The sequence below is a fragment of the Bubalus bubalis genome, chromosome 10, assembly GCF_019923935.1.
Source record: "Bubalus bubalis isolate 160015118507 breed Murrah chromosome 10, NDDB_SH_1, whole genome shotgun sequence".
NCBI classification, from domain to species: domain Eukaryota; kingdom Metazoa; phylum Chordata; class Mammalia; order Artiodactyla; family Bovidae; genus Bubalus; species Bubalus bubalis.
In genome coordinates this window covers 13063949-13080734 of record NC_059166.1, presented here as the reverse complement: position 1 = coordinate 13080734, position 16786 = coordinate 13063949, and the positions used below count along the sequence as shown (strand labels likewise).

Here is a 16786-nt window from a genome sequence, read left to right as displayed (position 1 = left end):
ACCTCCTCTCATGAGGCCAAACTTCCCTCATCTCAGCTTTTTCCAGGCACCCAGGGCTCTCTCTCCGTAAAGCTCCATTACACTCCTTAGAAATGCCCATGAGTACAGATTCATTTGTGTCCACTTCCTGCACCTAGAAAAACTCACCTTCTGTACCTCTCCCTGACCAAAGTACATATTCTATATAAAATGCTGGCTTGTGAATATCAGCAGCAGTGGTTTAGAGTGAAGACAAAGGGCATTAAAGTAGGAGAGGCTGTGGGCTCCCTCTAGTCTAGCTGCTTTTGGAAGCTTTCTATCCATCATTCGAGTCTGCCATGTCTAAACCAAAACTGCAGATAAGTTCAGCCCCTCTTTCCCAGGGCTCTTGGACCCCATGCACTGCACCTGGACATGCCTCTGAGTCCTTTTTGAAGCTGCTCAGCTGTTCACCAGATGCTCTCTGCCAGCCAGGAGTGACCCTGCTATGACTTGCACACGTACATTAGCAGTTGGTTGGCTGCAGCATAACTTTGCCACTTGTATTGGCCAACTCTCATCCTGATGTGGTTCAAGAGACTGTGTTCCATGAAGGAAGTAAAGTTCATGACTTTCAGACTTTTCTGGGCTTTGATATGCTGTGCACTCAGGGTGCACTTGATGAGAATGAAAGGAAGCACAGGGAGAAAGAAAAGAAAGGGGAAGAGAGCGATTTGGACAATGAGTTATTGTAGGTCTTGGACCAGCCAGAGGGCAGCAGGGGGCCAGGCATGAGAGGTCAGGGAAAGAAGCTGCCACAGAAGAGGATTTAAAGAAGACAGACAAACACGAAACACAAAAGTCACTTCTCAGCTTTACCATTCCCTATTCTGCTCCTCCCAGAGGCTGAAATCACACCTTTTACCTGTGTCTGCCCTCCCTTAAGTTCCAAGATGCATGCGTGCGTGCTAAGTTGCTTCAGTTGCGTCCGACTCTGTATGACCTTATGGACTGTAGCCCACCAGGCTCCTCTGTCCATGGGATTCTCCAGGCAAGAATACTAGAGTAGCTGGCCATGCCCTTCTCCAGGGGATCTTCCCAACCCAAAGATTGAACCCCGTCTTTATTGTCTCCTGCATTGGCAGGCAGGTTCTTTACCACTAACACCAAAGTTCCAACACATACCCTAGAAACTCACATGAGCACAAATTCACTTATGTCAACTTCCTGACCTAGGAAGACTCCCCTTCTGTACCTCTCCCTGAACACAACGGGTATTCTGCATTAAGTGCTGGTTCATGAATGTCAGCATTAGTGGTTTACAGTAAAGATGAAGGAACATTAAAGTAGGAGAGGCTATCGGGACCTTCCCACCTACACCCTCCCCCACTCACCTCCTGATGGTGGGACCGAGGGTGGATGAATGAGATGCAAATGCTAAATGCCAGTTATACAAGAAGCTTTCCCCTTCTCTTTTCTGTTGGTCTAAAGTCACTACATTTCTAATTGCTTGGCTCTTCTTGCAAGAGTAGGCTCCTGATTCACCACCCCGACCAATAGCATGGACTTCCCCAGTGGCTCAGCCCTAAAGAATCCAACTGCAATGGTGGGAGGGGAAGATCCCCTGGAGGAGGGCATGACAACCCACTCCAGTATTCTTGCCTGGAGAATCCCATGGACAGAGAAACCTGGTGGGCTACAGTTCATAGGGTCACACAGAGTCAGACGCGACTGAAATGACTAGGCATGCATGCCTACCCAAGAGCATGGGCTTCCCCGGTGGTTCAGTGGTAAAGAACCCACCTGCCAATGCAGTAGATGAGGATTCCATCCCTGGTCGGGAAGATCCCCTGGAGAAAGAAATGGTAACCCATTTTTTTTCAGTATTTCTGCCTGGGAAATCCCATGGACAGAGGAGCCTGGTGGGCTACAGTCTACGGGGTCGCAAAAGAGTCAGACCACAACCTAGTGACTAAACAACAACAACAACCACGAGCAAATTTTTAAACCTGAAGTTGATGGACATGTCTGACATGATACCTATTATTGAGTGTTTGAAGGAACAAAGTGTCTTCAGGACCTTTGTCCACCATGTCCTTGTTCCAAGATGGCTCTGCCAATAAGCACAGCATCAATTCCACTTTTTATGTTTTTGATAGTAAAACATATATATTTGCATTGTTTTAAATTTAAAATGCAAAAGAAAAACATTAACAAAAGAAAACAAAAATCATCCATGAGCCCAACTCCAGAGATACCTCATTTAACTTGTTGTGTATTCCTGCTCCATTTTCTTCTATTCATTTGGAAAATTTGGACTGTAACAAGGGATATTCTATACATACAGCTTTGTGTCTACAAAGCCTCAACTCAGAGCTCTGTGCAAACGGGGATTAGAGCTAATATTTGAGCTACTTGACGAGTCACATTTAGATCCTTTAATCACAGCAGAGGCCCTGACATTCCACTAACTTTATCAGGCATGTATGAGATTTTGGACAGCACCCTAATGAGCCGTAATGCTCTGAAGAGCATTCTTTTCTTATCTTGGTTTTTGAGCAGGAGGTCCTAGGGTGCAGAACAATGTAAAAGTCCACATGGACATTTTCAACGTTTGAAACCAGCACATAAAGCACAGAAGTGCTTTTGAGAACAAGACCAATAACTTATAAGGTTCAATGATTGATGCCATATCAAGTATTCATTGTTTAACATTTCTGCGTTCTTTGAGGGGGAAAGCTACATAATGACAGAAAGCAAAGATTGTTTCTCTCAAAATTCACTGAAAAACATCAGATTCAGGATCAACTGGTTCTGTGTTAGAGAACTATGGAAAATATAGAAAAATTTTCTTAGAAAAAACGTTGAGGACATATTAGAAAACATACGATGATGATATTTCACATACACACCACTTTGATTTAACAATCTCTTAAACTGCCCCCCAAATGTCTTTTTAGAATTGGTTTGTTCTAATTGTTATTAGAACACCTTAATAACAAACTGAATTTAGGCCAACAGCTTAACTCTAACTTCCCAAACATTTCATGAGTTATTATAGTCAATTATATCATCTCCAATAAAGGGGACATTTTAATTTGTTCATACAAGAAACTGACTGTACCCAGTTAATTCAACTGAAAAAAAAAAAAATGATGCAAGCCCAAAGAAAGCAAAGGAAATGGAGAGCAACCTTTCTGTAAAGAGTGAAGAACATCTCTTCTCCTTTCGATAGAAAATGAGCAATTCCTATTAAGGTTAACCAACATCATCAGGACAAGAAAAATTTTCCTCTTCTTTCTGTCTTGGCTGTCTTGAGCCTGAACCCTAAGGATACTTACTAGAAGGTTCTATGGAGGTGTTACAAAAATGGCCACAGCCATATATCGGCAGCCATTGGAGTAGGCGGAGAGCTGTTCACTGTTTAGTTCAGAATCATGTCCGACTCTTTGTGACCCTATAGACTGTATGTAGCCTGCCAGGTCCATGGGATTTCTCAGGCAAGAATACTGGAGCAGGTAGCCATTTCCTTCTCCAGAGGATCTTCCTGACCCAGAGATTGAACCTGCGTTTCATGCACTGCAGGGCGAATTCTTTACCCCTGAGCTGCCTGGGAGAGAGAAGAGCAAAAAACTCTCATGAGGTTGAGCTGCGACTTATGAGTTCAGAGAGCAGGCATACAGAGAGCGATATACTTGTTTTGTTGTTGCTGGAATATATATGTTGCTTGCACTCTCTTTGTACAATTAGGTTACCGCCAGCTGTTCAATGTGGTAATAACTTCCAGTAATACTCTATTTTCCACTGGCCGACTCACCTGGCACAGTCATAGGATGGCTCAGGACCAGAGATCATATCATAGTGTAAATAGGTCTCTCTGTGTCTCTCTGTGTCTATGACAAGTGAAGGGAAACAGGGTTTCAAATAAACCTGAAGCAAGTTTGGGGAAAATCCTTTCAAATTTTAAAGCTCACGGTCGAACGAAACAGGAGAGAGAAACCCTAAAATTTTACATTATCAGCAATAAGCTGTGAAGCCCAAAAGTTTTTTTTTTGAACAATCAGTAAAAATGAAAACAATTCCAATCAGCTTATGCCAGACAGACTGGATTATCTTTCTATGCTATCTAGAGAAAAATGACTCTAAGATCACTATCGTGTGATGAGGCCACCAAAGAACACACACCTAAACATGTAGGGGCAAAGTGTTTCAGAGATCTGTCAGGCAGTTAGCTTTTAAATGACCTTAATTTTCTGACTAATGTGCTGTTTCTGGTATTTTGTCAGCTTTTTAAAATGTGAAATTTATTGTCATTTCTAACATGTTTTTTCAATACCGAGTTTCTTAGAGCTTTTTCTTTGTAAGTCTGTATTATATTTGTACCTTCTTTAGCTCCAATTTCTCATATTACAGCCTGGTCTCAGTTGAGCAGTGGTAATGATGGGGGGAAGGGGTTGAAGAGGGAGTTGAGGATTATGTCCATGTTTGGGTCATCCTCTCCTGGGACCATGAAATGGTGGTAGCCGGAGATCTGTGATGTTCTCCAAGGACCTTGAGAATCTTGGGCGCAAGACTTGGGTCTGGCTCACACAGACATCCCTCCAACCTTGAAATATTAGCATTGTATTTTGTTAAATGTGCCTGCAGCTTTCCTGTTCTCCAAGTTATTGAAGCATTTGTTTAATCTGCAGCATGGAATAACTGCATTCCCATGCTTGCCAAGAGCATTAAATCCAACTGGCTGGTTCTCAATCCATGTCAAATGCTCAGTTACAGTAAACAATATTTATATAATATGTCTAAAGGCCTATCTATTACTCTATATTACAGAGTCATTTACTCTGAGAGTGCTGAGACTTCAGGAGGTCTGTGATTCCCTGAAATTGTATACAGAATTTAATGTGTGTCTGAATTTACAGCTTTCATCAGAGTCTCAAACTGGTCTATGACACATGAAAGTTAATAATCACTAATCTACATTTCAAGTGCCACCAAGGAGGTAATACCAAAAATAAATAAGTAAAAATAAATAACAATACTTTATACCTTCAAAATGTTTTTAAAAATTTACACTAGAAAGTTTAAAATCCATTACTAAAGTAAGCTGGGCCAGTGGAAACATGTCATTGGTTTACATGAGAAATTATAAGACATAGCCCAATAAAACAAAGGAAGTTTTCAAATGTACCATTAATTTCATTCCCCAGTGTATTGTTGCTATGAACTGAATCATGTCCCCCTGCCCCCAAATTCAGATGTTGAAGTATAACCTCCAGTGTGAAGGTTAATTGTAGATGGGCCTTTCAGAGCTCATAAGGATGGAAACCTCATGATGGGATTAGTGCCCTTAGAAAAGAACGTAAAAGAGAGCAATCACTCTCTTTCCACCCTGCAAGGACACATCAAGAAGGCGGCCGTCTGCAAGCCAGGAAGAGAGTCTGCACCGGAGCCCAGCCAAGCTGTCACCTTGACATGGAACTTGTGAGCCTTCAGAACTGTGAGGAATATGTGTCTGTCATTTAAGCCACCCAGTCTAAGGTATTTTGCTATAGCAGCTCAAGCTAAGACAGTGAGTATGAGGCAAAGCTTACAGAAAATTGTTCTCTAGTGTTAGTAGAGAGAGAGCCGGGCATCTCAGGAGATGTGATCATGAATCTATAGCTAATTGCTTCTTACCCTTTACTTTGAAGGTTAAACTAAGAATCACATTTGCCATTGTACTCTTGTAAAGGTCTAGAACCTTCCCACATACACTTTGTTTATTAACTTTACTTCAAGACACCATTTACATTTCATATCAATATTTTCCTTTTTCTCATCCACTAACTTGCCATTTTATTATAGTTTGCTGTATGAATCTCTTCAAGTTGCCTCAAATGGTTTCAAAAACAAGTCAGATTATAAGTGAGAATATAAATGAGGGCTTCCCTGGTGATCCAGTGGTTAAGAATCCAGCTGCCAATGCAGAGGACACAGGTTGGATCAGGGAAGAATCTTTCCTGGTCAGGGAGGTTTCACATGCTGTGGGGCAACTGAGCCCGTATGGCACAACTACTGAGCCTGTGCTCTAGAGCCCAAAGCCACAACTACCGAAGCCTGCACGCTCTAGGGCCTGTGCTCTGTGACAAGAGAAACCTCCACAATGAGAAGCACATGGAATACAATTAGAGGTTAAACCCCCCACTCGCTGCAACTAGAGAAAGCCCTCACGCACCAACAAAGACCCAGCACAGCCAAAAATAAATAAATAAGATTAAAAACAAAATAAACCAAAAAAAAGAATATAAATGAATGACATTTCCATTTTAAAATTAAAAATAGAAATGTTCATAACTGCTTTGGAAATTATATGCAAACATTTCTTTGAAGAAACTATCTCAACCATGCTCATAATTCCATGAGAATGATTTTCCTCTTCTAAGGGCCCTTAGTTTGAGGCTCATGGATCCTGTGAACAGAACGCTGGGATTCTATACACACAAATGGGGAAAACATACCTTCAGTTTCACTGAATTCTAACTGAAATTTAACAGTTCCTTCAAATATAAACACTGACAACAAACCACAGAAGTATTATCAGGGTCTGTGATTTTGTTTCCCATAGAAACCACAGGTGTTCTTGTCCCAGCTTTGTTATTGCAGCTCTCTCGAAATATCACTTATGCTCCTCACCACCATTCAAATGTCACCAGACTTGCTGCTGGATTGTTATTTAATGCATTAATATAGAAGCGCACATATTACTATATCACACATTTTTATTATTATATTTTTACATATCTGGTTTCTTTGTAATCCTTTGTATTTTGTCTTATGCATTTAAAACCATTATTCTGAATAAGGGTCCGTGTGTGAAGTGTGAAAGATGCTCACTAATGTCTGACTCTTTGCAACTCCATGGACTGTAGCCTGCCAGGGTCCTCTGTCCATGGAATCTTCCAGGCCAGAATACTGGAGTGAGTAGCCCTTCCTTTCTCCAGGGGATCTTCCCAACCCAGGGATAGAACCCAGGTCTCCCACATTGCAGGAGGATTCTTTACCATCTGAGCCACTGGGGAAGCCCAAAATACTTTACCACTGTGCCACCCAGAATATCCCAGGTAAAGGGTCCATAGGCTTCTTCCAACTGCCAAGGGTGTCCAGGGCATAGAAGAAGTCAAAAGTCTGATACACACAAATTGTTTAGGCAGCATTTTACAAAGTGTTTGCAAATATTTACTGAGAGCTATAATATGCCTAGGAAATAGTGGTTTCTCTTAATTGGAGAACTAAGGCATCTTCTTTTAAATAAAAGGGAATATTAGAAGCTGCATGAGTTTCACAGACACTTTGACATTAAAGGTCACCATCAGCCCTGACATAATAAATCCATTTCTTAAGTCTGTACTTATAACTTCTGAAAAGACATTTAACAGCTTTGTGAAACTTTGGGTCAGCATTTCTCTGACAAAGAGAGAAAAAATTGACATTTAAAACATCTCTTAAGAATCAGTACTGTGTGAAGACTCATTATACACTTTGCAAATTATATAAGCCCCTCCCTTTTATTTATTTTTTCCTTGTGAGTCAGCCTTCTTTTGAATTTTTATCAGATACTTTGGTACTTTTAGCACAACTAGAGTAGGACAAGAATAAGGAACTAAAACAAAAGGCTGTCAATATGATTACTCAATACACAATTGAAAATTAGTTACTGCTGTGACATTGTATGAGTGTGTTGGGGGAACAGTATACATGTGGTAACAGCACTCCATAGAGGCCATGGGCAAGGGGCTTTGTTCCTACTTTCCAATTTCTTTGGTGGAAGATCAGAAGAGGGACTAAAGACTGGGGATATTTACTCTCACCCGCCGTGGACAGAGGAGCCTGGTGGACTGCTTTCCATGGGATCACACAGAGCTGGATACAACTAAAGCCACTTAGCATGCATGCATGCATGCATGCACTGGAGAAGGAAATGGCAACCCACTTCAGTATTCTTGCCTGGAGAATCCCAGGGACAGAGGAGCCTGGTGGGCTGCCATCTATGGAGTCGTACAGAGTTGGACACGACTGAAGCAACTTAGCAGCAGCAGCAGCAGCCACTACTCCACGTGGTAACTACAGCGAGAAGCAGGAATGAGGCAGCATGGTGTGTCCCTGCCAAGGTGGAGTTTATCCTCTCAGTCTCTTTCTCTCTCATTCAGGCCAACAGGAGGTTATTAGCACTGGGCCACCTGCCCCTCTGCCAGCAAAAGTTGTAGCTGGAAATCAAAGTTCATAGTTAAATGATAAGGCACCATCTCTGCTCAGTATACATTACTTTGCATAACTAGTAAGTTTTCAGATGGCTGATTTCTTACCTTTTAAGCAATGACACTTTTTTTCATGTTAGTTATTTTACACAACTGAATGTATTATGAATACACTATATATCTCTTATGTATTTAGAAAAGTAGCCTGTAGTTTAATCTTCTATTAATGACTCTGAGTCAACATTAAAAATATCTACTTTCTTCAGTCCTGAGAAAGAAGAATGGAGCTGGTGGAATCAAGCTTCCTGACTTCAGACTATACTACAAAGCTACCGTCATCAAGACAGTATGGTACTGGCACAAAAACAGAAATATAGACCAATGGAACAAGATAGAAAGCCCAGAGATAAACCCATGCACCTATGGGTACCTTATTTTTGACAAAGGAGGCAAGAATATATGATGGGGCAAAAACAGCTCTTCAGTAAGTGGTGCTGAGGAAACTAAACAGCTAAATTCATGTAAACTAGTGAAATTATAACACTTCCTTAATGCCATACACTCATTATCGATTAAAGACCTAAATGTAAGACCAGAAACTATAAAACTCTTAGAGGAAAACATAGGCAGAACACTCAATGATATAAATCAAAGCAAGATCCTCTATGACCCAATTCCTAAGAGTAATGGAAATAAAAACAAAAATAAACAAGTCAACCTAATTAAACTTAAAAGCTTTTGCACAGCAAAGGGAACTACAAACAAGGTGAAAAGACAGCCCTCAGAATGGGAGAAAATAATAGCAAAGGAAACAGCTGACAAAGAATTAAATTTCAAATTATACCAGCCACTCATACAACTCAATATCAGAAAAACAAACAACCCAGTCAAAAAGTGGGAAAAAGACCTAAAAAGCATTTCTCCAAAGAAGACATACAGATGGCGAACAAACATGAAAAGATGCTCAACGTCGCTCATTATTAGAGAAATGCAAATGAAAACTACAATGAGATACCACCTCACACCAGTCACAATGGCCATCATCAAAAAGTCTACAAACAATAAATGCTGGAGAGGGTGTGGAGAAAAGGGAACCCTCTTGCATTGCTGGTGGGAATGTAAATTGATACAGCTACTATAGAAGATGGTATGGAGATTCCTTAAAAAACTAGGAATAAAACCACCATATGACCCACTACTAGGCGTATATCCTGAGGAAGCCAAACTTGAAAATGACACACGTACCCCAGTGTTCATTGCAGCACTATTTACAATAACTAGAACATGGAAGCAACCTAGATGTCCATCAACAGAGGAATGGATAAAGAAGCTGTGGTACATATATACAATGGAATGCTATTCAGCCAGTAGTCAGTTCTAATGAGGTGGATGAACCTAGAGCCTATTACACAGAGTGCAGTAAGTCAGAGAGAGAAAGATAAATATCATATACAAACGCATATATATGGAATCTAGAAAGATGGCACTGATTAATTTATTTACAGGGCAGCAATGGAGAAACAGACATGAGAACAGACTTATGAACATGGGGAGAAGGGAGGAGAGGGTGAGGGGTATGGAGAGAGTAATATGGAAACTTACATTACAATATGTAAAACAGATAGCCAACGGGAATTTGCTGTATGACTCAGGAACTCAAACAGGGGCTCTGTAACAATCTAGAGAGGTGGGATGGGGAGGGAGATGAGAGGGAAGTTCAAGAGGGAGGGGACATATGTACACCTATGGCTGATTCAGGTTGATGTTTAACAGAAAATAACAAAATTCTGTAAAACAATATCTGTCAATTAAAAAATTAATTAAATTTTTTAAAAAATCTGCTTTCTTGCATGGGCATATTACAAGGTGTGAATTAACAATGCCCCTGCCCTGTCAGTAAACAAAGGATGCTGCAGCCACCAAGCCATCCCATTGCTGCCTCCCCTATAGGGGGCTATGAGGAAACTCGGCATGGAAACAGGATGCCTGACTTGCAGCAGTCAACTGCTACAGCTGCCCCCAGTGGTGCACCCTGAGGACACACGGGATGAAAAAGCACAGGATACTGGCCCTAGATAGCTGAGGTGCACATCAAAGGAATATTTCAGTGAGCCCAGACTCCTGCATCTCCCCACACATGGAAAAGCACTAAATTCATTAACTTGAGATACCTGGTTTTCTTTCATTAACAGTAATCTTTTGATGTTCTGATTACCTAGTTTTTGTTGTAAAAAAAACTCCTATATATCCTGGCTCCCCCTTTGCCTCTTTAGGAGCAGCCCCTCACAGTGATCTGAGAGTCCTGTCCCCTGGGCTTGAAGTCCTCAGAATGTCCACTGAATGAAACATAATTCTCAATTTTTAGGGGGTTCATTTTTTTTCAGTCAACACAGGGTAATTCCTAGGATCCTGAGGGTCCTTGACCATAATTTGAATTGATGCTGAGATCTCTGAACTCTTACAGCTGCTTTTTATATTTTTTTTAATATTTTTGTCTAATTCTTTCATGTCAGACATTATTTCTCCCTGTTTTCAATAGTACTAATGAAAAATTTCTTCTATGTTCCAATAGATTTGGAAAGCAGATATGCAATAAGAAAAAAATTGAGGGCCTCAGGTCATTTTGAATGGAATAAAAACTATAGTGCATGGAATTTATTATTTGTTGTTTATGATATCTATTTGAGTATTCACAGTTTTACTGGTTTGCTGATTTCTGCTGTATGCTGGATGTATGAGTTTGGGGTATAGATAATTTTCAAATAAATGAGATTCACCTATACTTACTTGGTTTTCAGTGTCAAACATTCAAAGAGGCCACCTTGTTCTCATAGGTATATCTATATACCAGCTCAAAGAAATGCTTATCACAGCTTTTGGCTGATAGCAAGCCTCTGTCATTGAGTTAAAAAAAATCTCCTGCATCTAGTAACTGAAATATTTCCAGACCTTGACTGCACAAACTGTGGGTCCTGCTGTCAGAAATCTCTGAGTCACACACGTATTTTCACAGAGGCAGCAAAACTCAGTTTTCTCCACTTCCTCTTTCACCCATACTTAATTTGTCTCATTTAGTTGTAACCACACCACGTGGTAGAAGGTCTGTGGACAAACACTGAATTCCTGCTTCTGCTTCCAACTAGCTGTGTGGGACTTTGGGGAAACCATTGTTCTTACCAAGTCTCAATTTCTGTATCTCTTAAGTGATTATAATTTAGGACCTGGGGCATTTGTGAAGACAAAGTGACACAATTCCCGTGAATTTGCCCAGCTGGTCTCAGGCACTTGAAGTGAAGTGAAGTCGCTCAATCGTGTCCGACTCGTTGCGACCCCAGGGACTGTAGCCTACAACACTCCTCCGTCCATGGGATTATCCAGGCAAGAGTACTGGAGTGGGTGGCCATTTCCTTCTCCAGAGGATCTTCCCAACCCAGGGATCGAACCTGGGTCTCCCGCATTGTAGGCAGATGCTTTACCATCTGAGCCACCAGGGAAGTTGGTCTCAGGCACTTAGTTGATGCTTAATAATGGTTTCCTCTCTTTTCCCATGTTCCTTTATGTTTCTATTTGTTGACCCTGCAATATGCAACTATATAGATCGCCTCCAGAACACACAGTTATCATCTGGAGTCAGCGATGATCAACAGCCCCACAGTTTTAGTCATTCTGCATGAGTCCCCATAAGGTTTAGAATGCAGCTGTGTAGCAGCACTGGTACATTGCCTTAGGAGCATATCCAAGTCCATGTCCAAGCCTGTCAGCCCTTCGCCCAGGTTTTTCCTGATGAAAGGGTTTGCATTGTATTTATCTCTTCCTTCCCAACTCTCAGTGCATCACCTAGGACTTTGCATGCTAAGTCGCTTCAGACATGTCCGACTCTTTGTGACCCTGTGAACCACAGCCCAACAGGCTTCTCTGTCCATGGGATTCTCCAGGCAAGAATACCGGAGTGGGTTGCCATGCCCTCCTCCAGGGGATCTCCCCAACCCAGGAATCAAACCTACAGCTCTTACATCTACCTCCATTGGCAGGCAGGTTCACCCCTAACACCACTGGGAGCAAACACTGAACAAATTAAAAAAAGAAAAGAAGAACTATTTTGATATCTTGAATGAGGTACTTGTTACATCAGGGCTTCCTGGCAGAGTAAGTCATTGGAACAGAAGCCAGAGATCCTGAAAAACAAGAGGTCAGGATGATCAGATCCATAGACAGCCACCTACTGACGGCTCTCTGCTGACCTCCTAGTACCACAAATGGTTATAACATTAACCTGGGAACTCTCCCACCTATCTTCAAATTGGAAAAGGGAAAAAAATTCTCATTTGCATTTCTAGACAGAGTCAGTCTGTCTATGCCTAAAACAGTCTTTTGTTTTAAGTCATGAGAAAATTAACAAGAAGTCTGGTACTTCCTGGCTGTCTACTCAGCCCTTTCCATCTCGACACTGACCCAGACAGGTGTCTTTCTTAGGAGGAAAAACCAGTTGCCCCTCAAGAGCCTGGTTCACCACCCTTGCTTCTCATTTTCCTGGGCTCCCTTGTCCTTCACTTACTACACCCGCTCCTTAGTAATTTCTACCATACACTCGTCACCATTTTTCCATCTCCACAACCATCACCAGGCCCACCTATCTTTATTCTTCTCCCTATATTTCAACCTTCTTCCTCTTTCTGCATCTATCCATCTTACACATACGTATTAGAATGAGCTTTCACAAAAATTATATCTCACTAATTTTAAAAGAAATGAATAATAGTTCTCGATCACAAGCTTTTCCTTTCAACCAGTGAAACTACCCTCAACTTCCTTCTTCACTGGTTCTACCCACTCGGGTATCTGATTCTAAGAAGCTCTCCATGACAGTCAAATGAACCTCATCAGTACTTTTTTTCTCATTATTTAATAATGCTTCAGTATACATGGTGACTTTTATCCAGAATCCCCTTCCATGCCTTCTCATCCAAACTCATTTCCTTAAATTCCTTAAAAATGTAACATTTTAGAGTTTAAAGAAATGACCTTGGGTTAGAGCTCAACAGTGCAATGCAATCCCCTTATTTCTTTGCAGTCAAGAAACCAAGACCCAGAGACGATCTGTGACATCCTTCTGCAGAAAGGTCTCAGCATCCACACCCTCACCCTACAGCTGCTCTCAGGAAAGCAGGTACATGGCAATGAAGGGGCAGAGCGATGAACACTCAGGAACACCTCCCAGTTCCAATTCTCAGCCTTGACCCTCACAATGAAAACATTTTATGAAGGACAAATCTGAAACTTAGGAAGGGCAAACACTGGGTTGGCCAAAAAGTTCATCTGAGTTTTCCAAAAAATGTTATGGGAAACCCCAAACTAACTTTTTGGCCAACCCAATAACTTATTTGCTCAAAATCATGTAGATAGTCAATGCCAGACTCAGTTCTCAGACCTCAGTGTGTTTACCCCCAAATCTCACTTTATTTCTCTCTCTCCTTGCTCCCTCCACCTGTACACACTATATATAACCCACATTTGTGTTTCTTCCCCTCTGTGTATGATCCATCATACAGGTGGTTCTATTAGTTTACTAGGGATGACACAGTAGAATACCACAGACTGGGAGGCTTCAACTACAGAAGTTTATTTTCTCAGGGTTGTTGAGGCTGAAGTATAAGATCTGGATGTCACAGTTAGTTTAGGATTCACATTAACATTCCCACTTCAATTTAATTACCTCTTGAATGGCCCTATCTCTAAATACAGTCACATTCTGAGGCTCTAGGGGTTAGGTCTATAACATATGAATTTGGAGAGAACACCATTCTGTCCATAACAGGAGTCCAGAACTGTACCTTCTACTTCTGCTATCCTTAATCTCACTCCCCCACCAAGTAATCTCTTTCACCAAATTATGATAAAAATAACACAAATTAGTATTTAATAAGGTTTAGACTCTTTTGCAGATCTAAATTTAAAGTGAGAAGAACCTAGAAAAGTATTCACCATGTCTTCATTTCTATATACATCCTGCCTTTTGCTCCAAACACTCATTAAAAACAGTGAGTAATAATTAATGTCTTCTAACAGCATTAAGCCCATCCAATCCCAAAGAAAGGCAATGCCAAAGAATGCTCAAACTACCGCACAATTGCACTCATCTCACACGCTAGTAAAGTAATGCTCAAAATTCTCCAAGCCAGGCTTCAGCAATATGTGAACCGTGAACTTCCAGATGTTCAAGCTGGTTTTAGAAAAGGCAGAGGAACCAGAGATCAAATTGCCAACATCCTCTGGATCATGGAAAAAGCAAGAGAGTTCCAGGAAAACATCTATTTCTGCTTTATTGACTATGCCAAAGCCTTTGACTGTGTGGATCACAATAAACTGTAAAAAATTCTGAAAGAGATGGGAATACCAGACCACCTGACTGGCCTCTTGAGAAACCTATATGCAGGTCAGGAAGCAACAGTTAGAACTGAACATGGAACAACAGACTGGTTCCGAATAGGAAAAGGAGTACGTCAAGGCTGTATATTGTCACCCTGCTTATTTAACTTCTATGCAGAGTACATCATGAGAAATGCTAGACTGGAAGAAGCACAAGCTGGAATCAAGATTGCTGGGATAAATACGAATAACTTCAGATATGCAGATGACACCACCCTTATGGCAGAAAGTGAAGAGGAACTAAAAAGCCTCTTGATGAAGTGAAAGAGGAGAGTGAAAAAGTTGGCTTAAAGCTCAACATTCAGAAAACGAAGATCATGGCATCTGGTCCCATCACTTCATGGCAAATAGATGGGGAAACAGAGGAAACAGTGTCAGACTTTATTTTTTTGGGCTCCAAGATCACTGCAGATGGGGATTGCAGCCATGAAATTAAAAGACTCTTACTCCTTGAAAGGAAAGTTATGACCAACCTAGATAGCATATTCAAAAGCAGAGATATTACTTTGCCAACAAAGGTCCGTCTAGTCAAGGCTATGGTTTTTCCCGTGGTCAGGTATGGATGTGAGAGTTAGACTATAAAGAAAGCTGAGCACCAAAGAATTGCTGCTTTTGAACTGTGGTGTTGGAAAAGACTCTTGAGAGTCCCTTGGAATGCAAGAAGATCCAACCAGTCCATCCTAAAGGAGATCAGTCTTGAGTGTTCTTTGGAAGGAATGATGCTAAAGCTGAAACTCCAGTACGTTGGCCACCTCATGCGAAGAGTTGACTCATTGGAAAGGACTCTGATGCTGGGAGGGATTGGGGGCAGGAGGAGAAGAGGACGACAGAGGATGCGATGGCTGGATGGCATCACTGACTCGATGGACGTGAGTTTGAGTGAAGTCCGGGAGTTGGTGATGGACAGGGAGGCCTGGTGTGCTGTGATTCATGGGGTCGCAAAGAGTCGGACACGACTGATCAACTGAACTGAACTGAACTGATGCACTAAGTACCACACTCATAGTACATACACTTATCACATACCGAGTTACACTTCCCAACTTGCCCCTCGCACATGCACCCACTGACAAATATTACAACCAGAAAAAAAAGAATTTCACATAAGAATCCTACTGTTGAAAAGAAGAAAGGCACAGAGTTTCTTTGAAAACTGCCACTTAAGTGTAAATAGTTCTCTAGAAGCTTCAGCAATTCTTAGGGGGAGAGGGAGAAAAGTAAAAGACAGTGAACTGAAGAAAGAAATGAGAACAGGATGAGAAGGGGCCAAAATCTATGATGCACATGCTTATATTCCTGTCTGAAATATTTTAACGAGGACTTCAAATTTTTAATTTCACCACTTAATTCATCTTTTTTACCAAACCTATTCAGAAGTCAGCATTCCTTCCCAAAGCAGTTTTTATATACAACAAAGAATAAAGTATACTTCATATTAACTTCAGACCTCCTCAAAAAGACATTAGTGAAAGAACTGTAAATATACCAGCCCCTACTGCAATACAATGGAACAGTAATATGCACTTATAATTTCCATAAAGCAGTAATACTTCTGAAGGTTCTAATTTGTTGTTAATTTTACAGGATAAGAATATTTTTCAACTTAAGATCAGTTACAATATTTGTAACTTAGGAACATGGGGCAGTCCATTAAAAATGAGTTACACAGTCTTCATAGTTCCCATTTCTAAAGTGTAAACAAGTACAATTATTTAAAAAAAAAAAAAAACAAGAAACTCCTTTACAAGTATGACAAGACATCTTAGATGAGGAAAGTTCTGCAATGGGACATATGGGGAAGAAGGTTAATGTATGCTAAAACATTACTGTCTCTTCCAAGTAATATGATTTCCCCAGAAAAGAAAACTTAACCTTTATTAAACATTATGTATCTAGTGCTAGCTCCTTTATGGAGAAGCCTGGTGGGCTGCCGTCCATGGGGTCGCACAGAGTCGGACACGACTGAAGCGACTTAGCAGCAGCAGCTAGCTCTTTTCCATTCCCCCAAAATGTCTCTCAGATAGAGCTCTTCCCTGAGCTCTCTGTGTTAAACTACCCAGGACTCCAAATACCTCACAAACTTGTACTTGTTTTGTGTGATTAACATTAATGTCTGCTCTACAGAAACCAGTATGGAGGTCCCTCAGAAAACCAGAAATAGAACTACC

At 41.1% G+C, this 16786-nt stretch overlaps 1 protein-coding gene and 1 non-coding gene across 4 annotated transcripts in view; both read right to left on the bottom strand.

Annotated features, from left to right (window-relative positions):
• Nucleotides 1-16786, bottom strand: part of IPCEF1 (interaction protein for cytohesin exchange factors 1) — a 167928-nt gene that overhangs the window by 122916 nt on the left and 28226 nt on the right. The gene's annotated exons all lie outside the window — the stretch shown is intronic.
• TRNAC-ACA lies at nt 11615-11686 on the bottom strand. Its single transcript has one exon. It is a non-coding gene; the product is annotated as a tRNA-Cys (tRNA).